General features: G+C 45.3%; 1 pseudogene; it reads left to right on the top strand.

Moving 5' to 3' along the window:
• The first annotated feature begins 847 nt into the window (after positions 1 to 847).
• Positions 848 to 4,272, top strand: LOC123362244 (annotated as a pseudogene).
• The last annotated feature ends 4,148 nt before the right edge of the window (positions 4,273 to 8,420 follow it).

The raw sequence follows: 8,420 nt of genomic DNA, 5'->3' as shown, positions 1-8,420 counted from the left end.
TTGTGAAACCGAGAGACAGCACATAGTGCTTCAAGGAATACTACACAGGAACAACACACAAGCTGAGAATTATGCACATTATATAATGAGAGCGAGGAACTCTGGAACATGTGAGGTCCTGGATAAATACAGCTTCCACACGCAGGAATCACTGGTAACTGACTGAAACAGTGAGCCACTGAGACACAGATGTTAAAACCAGGATGCTCTGGGACGCTTTGCTAGCAAGCTCTGTTAGTCGTTAATGGTGAGGGTTGTACATTCATTCTTAGTGCAGAGATTTTATGGGGTAAAATCATTATTTTTCTCATCTAAAACTTCCATCTATGCAGTGTGTCATGGGATCCCTCAGCAAAATGCCTCCAGCTGACTCCTAGGGACATGTTCGTAGATTCCAAGGCCAGAAGGGACCATTTTGATCATTTGATCTGAATAACACAGGCCTGAGAATTTCCGCCAAATTAATCCTTAAGCAGATCTTTTAGACAAACATCCAACCTTGAGTTAAAATTCTCAGTGATGAAGACTCTGCCAAGATCCTTGGTAAATTGTTCCAATGCTTAATTACTCACACCATTTAAAAAATATATATGCTTTATTGCCAATCAAAAATTCTTTAACTCCAATTTCCAGCCATTGGATCATGTAACACCTCTGTATGCTAGCCTGAAAAGCCTATTATTAAATACTGGTTTCCAGTGTAGGTACTTTCCTACATTTATCAAGTCACTCCTTAGCCATATTTATTAAGCTAAACAGATTAAGATCTTTGAGTATATCACTATACGACAGGGTTTCTCATCTTGTACTAATTCTTGTGACTCTTCTCTGAACCCTCTTCAGTGTATCAACATCCATCTTTAACCGGGGAAACACGAACTGGACACAGGATTCCAGCAGCAGTCGCACCAGTGCCACATACAGAGGTAAAATAACTTCTCCACCTCTCCTTGAGATTCCAGTGGTTATCATCCCAGGATCACATTGGCTCTTTTGGCCACAGGGTCACACTGGGATTTCATGTTTAGCTAATTATCCCTTCATGCCCTCAAGTCTACACAAATTGTTTTCTTCTACCCAATTTACCAACCAATCCAGATTGCTCTGAATCAGTGACCTGTCCTCTTTATTAATTACAATCCCCCAATTTTTTTGTCCTCTGCAAAGTTCATTGATATTCAGGCATGAGAAGGGTTAGCCGCTGAGTTGCTGACACACGTTTCTTCTTACACTTGTTAGTTAAAATCCTTAACTTATGACTCAGACAAAGATGGGTGCGGGCAAGAAAGTGTCTCAGAAAAAGAAACAAGAGAAGTAACAGGGGCAGGCCTTCAGCCCCAAAATATAAGGAGCCTTGTGCCCTTCCTGCCCATTCTGTTGAGCACAAAGTCATAGACCAGCATGATAATGTCTGTTTCTATGGGGGAAACTTGACTCCCCTCCAATATAAGAATGGCATTGTGGATCAGACCTAAGGTTCATCCAGTCCAGTTTCCTCTCTCTGATAGTAAAAGCCCCAGCTGCTGCAAAAGAAGGGGTAAAAAACCCAGCAATAGGTGGATGAGGGGCTGACTTATGCATCCTGAGTGTGTCATCCTAATGCCTAACAGCTAGAGACAGGCTTGTGCCCTAAAACATGGTGCCATGTAGGCTTTCCAAAATATATCCAGTTACAATAATTATAGCTAAATACAGTCTCACTATTCATGTAAATGTCCAAATCCTTCCTGTAAAAGCAGCACCTTATAGACTAACAGACATTTTGGAGTATGAGCTTTCATGGGTGAATACCCACTTCGTCGGATGCAAGTAGTGGAAATTTCCAGGGGCAGGTATATATATGCAAGCAAGAAGCAAGCTAGAGATAACCAGATCAGCCACACCATCACCGGTTCATTCACCTGCACATCCACCAATGTAATATACGCCATCATATGCCAGCAATGCCCCTCTGCTATGTACATCGGCGAAACTGGACAGTGTCTACGGAAAAGGATAAATGGACACAAATCAGATATTAAGAATGGCAATATACAAAAACCTGTAGGAGAATACTTCAACCTCCCTGGCCACACAATAGCAGATCTTAGGGTGGCCATCCTGCAGCAAAAAAAACTTCAGGACCAGACTTCAGAGAGAAACTGCTGAGCTTCAGTTCATCTGCAAATTTGACACCATCAGCTCAGGATTAAACAAAGACTGTGAATGGCTTGCCAACTACAGAACCAGTTTCTCCTCCCTTGGTTTTCACACCTCAACTGCTAGCAGAGGGCCTCATCCTCCCTGATTGAACTAATCTCGTTATCTCTAGCTTGCTTCTTGCTTGCATATATAAACCTGCCCCTGGAAATGTCCACTTCTTGCATCCGACGAAGTGGGTATTCACCCACGAAAGCTCATGCTCCAAAACGTCTGTTAGTCTATAAGGTGCCACAGGATTCTTTGCTGCTTTTACAGATCCAGACTAACACGGCTACCCGTCTGATACTCAAATCCTTCCTGATTCTCACTTAGCTCATGGCTTCAACTACCTCTTGTTGCAACTAGTTCCTCATTATAATTAGGCATTGGGTCAAGAGAGCACACTTTTTAATCTCTTTTCAATTAATATTTCAATCAGTATTTTATAGATTTTCTCATTTCCCTCTAATTCATCTCCTCTGTAAAGTAACAATCCCAGTCTTTTCAACCTCTCTCATTATGAGAGTTTCCTTGGGCCCTTGATCATTCTTACTGATCATTCTCTGACCCCCTTTAGTTCTGCAATATCCTGGGTGAGAAGGGTGCCCAGTACTACACAGAGGAGTCCAGAGCAGGGTGAAACATTGACTGACTGATCTCATGGCATTGCATTTTCTGTATGGTTTCCCATCCCACTCCTCCTGGATGACAATAATTTTCTTAGTTTCTGTCCAGGCCTGCAATGTGAGCAGGGTTTCTCCGAGCTACGTACCATAACACCCTGATCCATGTCCTGAGTTCATGCAGTTAAATTATAACCTTTTTAGGTGTTTGAGGATTTCAAGCTTTTCCCTCCAATGGGCATATACATTGCAGTTATGGACTTTAAAGTTCATCTGCCGTCACATTGCCCATTCACATGGCTTGGTAAACTCCCTCTGGGATTTCTCTGGACTTGACTATGAACTAAATAATCTTGTGTCATCTGTATTCGTTACCACCTCACTGCTCAACCCCCCTTTCTAGATTGTTAATAAGTATAAAATATTTACTACAGAATTTGTTATAAAGTATGTAAACCCCCTAATTGTCCTCCTTTCCCTTCACAGGAACCTTGAGCATTTCTGAGTCTGATCAACACATCAACCACCTTATGGCAGCTTTCAACCTCACCGACTCCTACGCTTCACCATTCATCCTAATGGGCATCCCTGGCTTGGAAACTGCTCACATCTGGATTTCCATCCCGTTCTCTACTTTCTACATTATGGGCCTGTTGTCAAATTTCATACTTCTGTTTGTTATAGGCAAGGAGCAGACCCTGCACAAGCCGATGTACTTGCTGCTCTCCATGCTGGCAGTCACAGAAATCGGCACGTCTACCTCCATCATGCCGAAGGTACTGTGCATATTTTGGTTCAATTTGAAAGGCATTACTGTGGGTGGCTGCCTCACCCAGATGTTCTTCCTTCATGCAGGTACTAGTATGCACTCAGCCGTCCTCGTGACTATGGCCTTTGATCGCTATGTTGCCATATGTAACCCTCTGAGATACACCACTATCGTCACCAATGCACGAATAGCTAAGCTAGGTCTAGTGGGTTTTCTTAGAGCTTTTATTTTAATTCTGCCCCTGCCCCTGCTCCTGAGCAGGCAGCCATTCTGTGCCAACCGCATTATCCCCCACACATACTGCGACCACATGGCTGTGGCGAAGATGTCATATGGGGACATCACAGTCAACAGGGTTTACGGTTTGGTAATAGTATTTGTAGTCATCTCGTTAGACCTGACGCTCATTGCCTTGTCCTATGATCTATCATTAGGGCCGTCCTCAGAGTATCCTCCAGGAAAGCCCACCAGAAAGCTTTAAACACCTGCTCAGCCCACGTCGGTGTGATGATGATCTCTTATCCTACCTTCCTCTTCTCCACTCTGAAACAGCGGTTCGGTGAGGGAATTGCTCCCTATATCCACATCATCTTGGCCAACGTGTATTACTTCCTCCTCCCCATGTTCAACCCTATTATTTATGGGGCCAAAAGTGTAGAGCTTTGTGAGAAATTGGGTAAATACAATTGCAGGATGTGATTGCCTGGGGCCACTGACTTTAAGCCTGTGTGACAAAAGGGTAAAAGGATATCTCCTCCTTAATCAAGGGTGCTCTGTCCTACTTAGCTGAGCTTAGCATTGTGGAAGTTCAATGTCTGAGAAGCTCCTCACACCTAACCACTTTTCATTGTATCACCAAGTACTGATCCCTCTATTGATGAGTTCCCTCTCTCTCACCATCACCTGATCTCTTTCAGTGTCACCTATCACCCCCCACCTCTACACACAGTGTCATGCAGCCTTTCCATGACTTCCAGACCAACAGATGATACAGCAGTTTTCTGAAGCAAGGTGGCTTTCCATTATACTCTGTGTGAACCGATATCTTGTTCAGTATGACGAACTGAACCAATGCTTTCTGATAGCCAAAAACAAATAAAGCAGGTACAATCCTATAATTTACCTGATTTTTCTATGTCCAGCCCTTCTTGAAGCTTGGAGGATGAACCAAATGTTTTGGTTGGAAAGTGCTAATACAGGAAAGCTGCTGCAGGAATTGAGGACATTCTACGGTGTGAAACAGTGTGTTTCTGAGAACTGGACCATATTACCCTGAATTTGAGGAGAGTTTGTGAAACAGATAAAACAGAGATTGCCACCATATGTCCAGGTGATTGAATCACTTGTATGACTAAGTCTTTCACGACCTAGATTGGCTGATATCTCATTTTTGCCATTGTTTTGTGGAGATCTTGGACTGTTGGATTAGCAGTGGATAGTTTTGCCTATGATGCACTGGCATCATACTCAAGATAACCAAGTAGAGCAGTTTGAGTTAAAGGTCAGGAACACATGCCTGCCACTGCGGACAAAGACTTTAAAAAACATTCTTCATGTTAGGGCATATATACAATGATACAAAAACTGTTGTGAAGAGTTTGCACCAACAAAAGACATGATTGCACTGGTCACTGCTGATATGTATGACCAGCAGCAATAGCATTTTACTTCCAATGAAGACACTGAAGAGGAAATGTTGCCTTTGAGAGACTAACAGTAACAAAATAATTCAACTCAAAATATGGACATTAACTACCATCATACAATTGGAAATAAATAATATTATAAAGTTATTGTTGTTTTCACACTACATACATTTTGTGCTCCTTTTGGGCTATTTTTAACACCATAGCTGTCTTTTCTTTTCTTTCTTTTTTAAATCAGATCTGTGCTAGGTATCTAACAAAAGGTTTCATTCTTACTTGAAGTATAAACCAATGTGTTAATTAAAAATGCTACTTTCAAGAAATAGACTGGGCTACCTTTAGGTTCATTTTAAGTGATTTGGGGCTATTAAGGCAGTAGAATTCTAGCAAACCTGAGGAGGCAGTACATCAAGCTGTGCTGGAGGCAGAGCAGCAGCAGTCAGAAATAAAAAAGGTCGAGAGACGCAGCCCTGAAGGCAGAGCTGGGCTGAGGCCACAGAACAGCACTGAGCCAGAAGAGCTGGAGACACAGCAGCCATGCTGAGGCAGAGCTGGCGAGCTGGCATTGGCGCAGACCAGAGCAGGGATCTGGATCTGCATAAACCAGCTGCACAATCTGGAAGCCAAGGCTGAGCAACAATGGGGAGCTGCACGACCAGAATACTGGATGCCGGCCACAAGTAACACGGCAGCTGATCACAATGAGCATTTGGGGAGAGTTAGATGGGGCCATGGGCAGAGGGCCCAGTGCAAGGAGATGTCACCAGACAAGAGGGCCTTGAAGACTGGACTCAGAAGATATGACGTCACTCTGATGTGGGGCCAGATGCTGGGGAGAAGGGTTCTGCCACCTAGAGCCTGAGGGCATGTGGCCTCTGCAAAATCTAGTGTCTGACTTGGCAATATCACCGCAGCACAACCAGAGCCTGGCAGGAGGCCTGGGATGTGTGATGAACACACTGTGAACATTTCTTATGTCCCAGAGGCTGCTCTCTTTCATGTCCCCATGCCCATAGCGCGGGGTTCCTTGCTTCCTTGAACTTCCCATTTTTCCTTCATTTTCTTTCAGTTGCTGTTTAATAAATTATATTCCGTAACCCACTGATCACTACATTGAGTGAAACGAAAAGATCTGGTGTGAAGAGAGTACGCCAGAGTAGGGTCACCCTAGCCCCTGTCCTAAGTGACCATGATGAGACTGGGGGTTCAGCCTCCCAGGAATCCTGGGTCCTGCCGTGTCGCCATTACAAGGACTCTGCCACACAGGAGAGTGGAGGGGAGTTCTTGACCTCAGGCAGGCCTCTGGGTAAAGGGAGTGGGAGGGGGGACTCAGACTCTTTCACTAGCCAATTGCCCTAGGGTAATGCAGAAGCCAGGAAAGTTCCCAACAATAGTTCCCCACTTACATTAGGGAACTGGGATAAACTGCTGGGTTGGATTTTCGTGATGTATAAAGAGATGTGTAATTTGTGAAATCTTTCAATAAATGATAAAAGCTGAAATGTGTAACTTTGTGGAGCACACTTTCTGTGTAACGTGAATGTACCATCACTGCAAAAGATGGTTTCCTGGAAACTAGTATAGCATAAAACCTTGTTGTGTACTATTTTATTATGAGGTTATAGCAGTAAACCAGGGACTGTTTATTTGGCCTCTTGAGAATATTTCATAACAAGGAATTGACTTCACAATTGATCAACAACCAGTATGAATCATTCTTGCTCTTAGATTAGGTATTTAGACACATTGAAGGCACCCACAGGAATAATTCTCCTGAGCAAAAAGTTTACAAGCTTTCAGCATTAAAGAAATTAATGAAAAAATGTAGGTTTATTTTTCATTGTGCTCCAAAGAAAGATTCTGGAAATGGTAAATGCTGTTTCAAATCTGCTACAGTCCAGAGACACAGACCTATCCAAAGCAGCAGGATTACTTCTCAAAGCCACTGAACTTGTAGCTACATTTCAAAATGAGTTAAGAGAAGTCAAACATTCAGGAAGTAATTTAACTGGAAAATGGGGCAGACCAATCAAGTCTGAAGAGAAGTGCTTGAGAAATGCAAAATTCAGGGGAGCAGCTCATTTTGTGGCAGACTAGGGAGGAGAGCAGACCTGCCACCAGCAGGTCCAGGGTTGATGAGCTGAGGGAAGGTAGAATCTCCCTGTGAACAACGGCTGAAAGGTCCCTCCCTGAGGGAAGGGAGGGCCTGCTGCACGGACAGCCTGAGGGGGAAGCATTCATCCCTCATATGAATGCTGGGCTTGATTGATCCCCTTTATATGGTGTTTGGATTACCCCAGCAGGGGAGAGCCCATGGACTCAGCTGGCCCTCCGAGGCTGGGCCATACCCCTGGAGGAAGCAGCCGATGCCCGAGAGGGAAGGAGAATGACTTCGCTACATGCAGTCACCAGAGGGTGTCTTGAAGTGAGCAGACACTCTTCACGCTGCCTTACCCCAGTCAGAGACCTTGGGACAGTCCTAGGAAGTGGCCCAGGCATGGCCACCTGTAGATGTGCAGACTCACCCCCGCGGCGCCTCCTGCTGGTCTATTCCAGGAATTAGCTCTCCAGCCTCCAGAGCGCCCTCTGCAGGCTGGTGATCCACTGCCTATTGGCCCCCCGTGTCCCTCAAAGGACCCAGTGCCCCTTTATCTGGGTGCTTCCCCCGGCAGTAACCCCTTTCTCTTTGGGTCTCCCCTCCCCAGAAAACCCCCACCCACTATCCCCACCTTGCCTCAGTATCAGGCTACTGCCAGTCATTGTCTAGCCCCACACCCTGGGGCAGACTGCAGCATCAGCCACTCAGCTACCCCGGGCTGCCCTCTGCAACCCCCAGTACCTGTTGGCCTTGTGCTAGGCCGCAGCCTGGGGCTTTCCAGGCTGGAGCTCCCCAGCTCCTCTGCCTTTCCCCAGCCCTGCTCCACTCAGGTACCCTGTGTCTAGCCCCCTGCAGCTAGGCCCTTCGCCCTCTACAAACAGAGAGAGACTAATTAGGCTCCTGGCTCACTGCCTCTTCTAGGGACCAGCTGGGCCTGATTGGGTCATGGCCCCAGCTGAGCCTACTTTCCCCCAATCAGCCCAAGCTTTTAGAGCTGCAGCCCTTTCCAGGGCTGCTTTTTAAATCCCTCAGGGCAGGAGCGGGTAACCACCCTGCTACACCACCTTACGTTAGCATGGAAACCCAATAGATACACCACCTTA

The sequence above is a fragment of the Mauremys mutica genome, chromosome 1, assembly GCF_020497125.1.
Source record: "Mauremys mutica isolate MM-2020 ecotype Southern chromosome 1, ASM2049712v1, whole genome shotgun sequence".
Classification (NCBI taxonomy): domain Eukaryota; kingdom Metazoa; phylum Chordata; order Testudines; family Geoemydidae; genus Mauremys; species Mauremys mutica.
The sequence above is the reverse complement of the archived record's forward strand: the minus strand, read 5'-3'. Positions and strand labels throughout refer to the sequence as shown.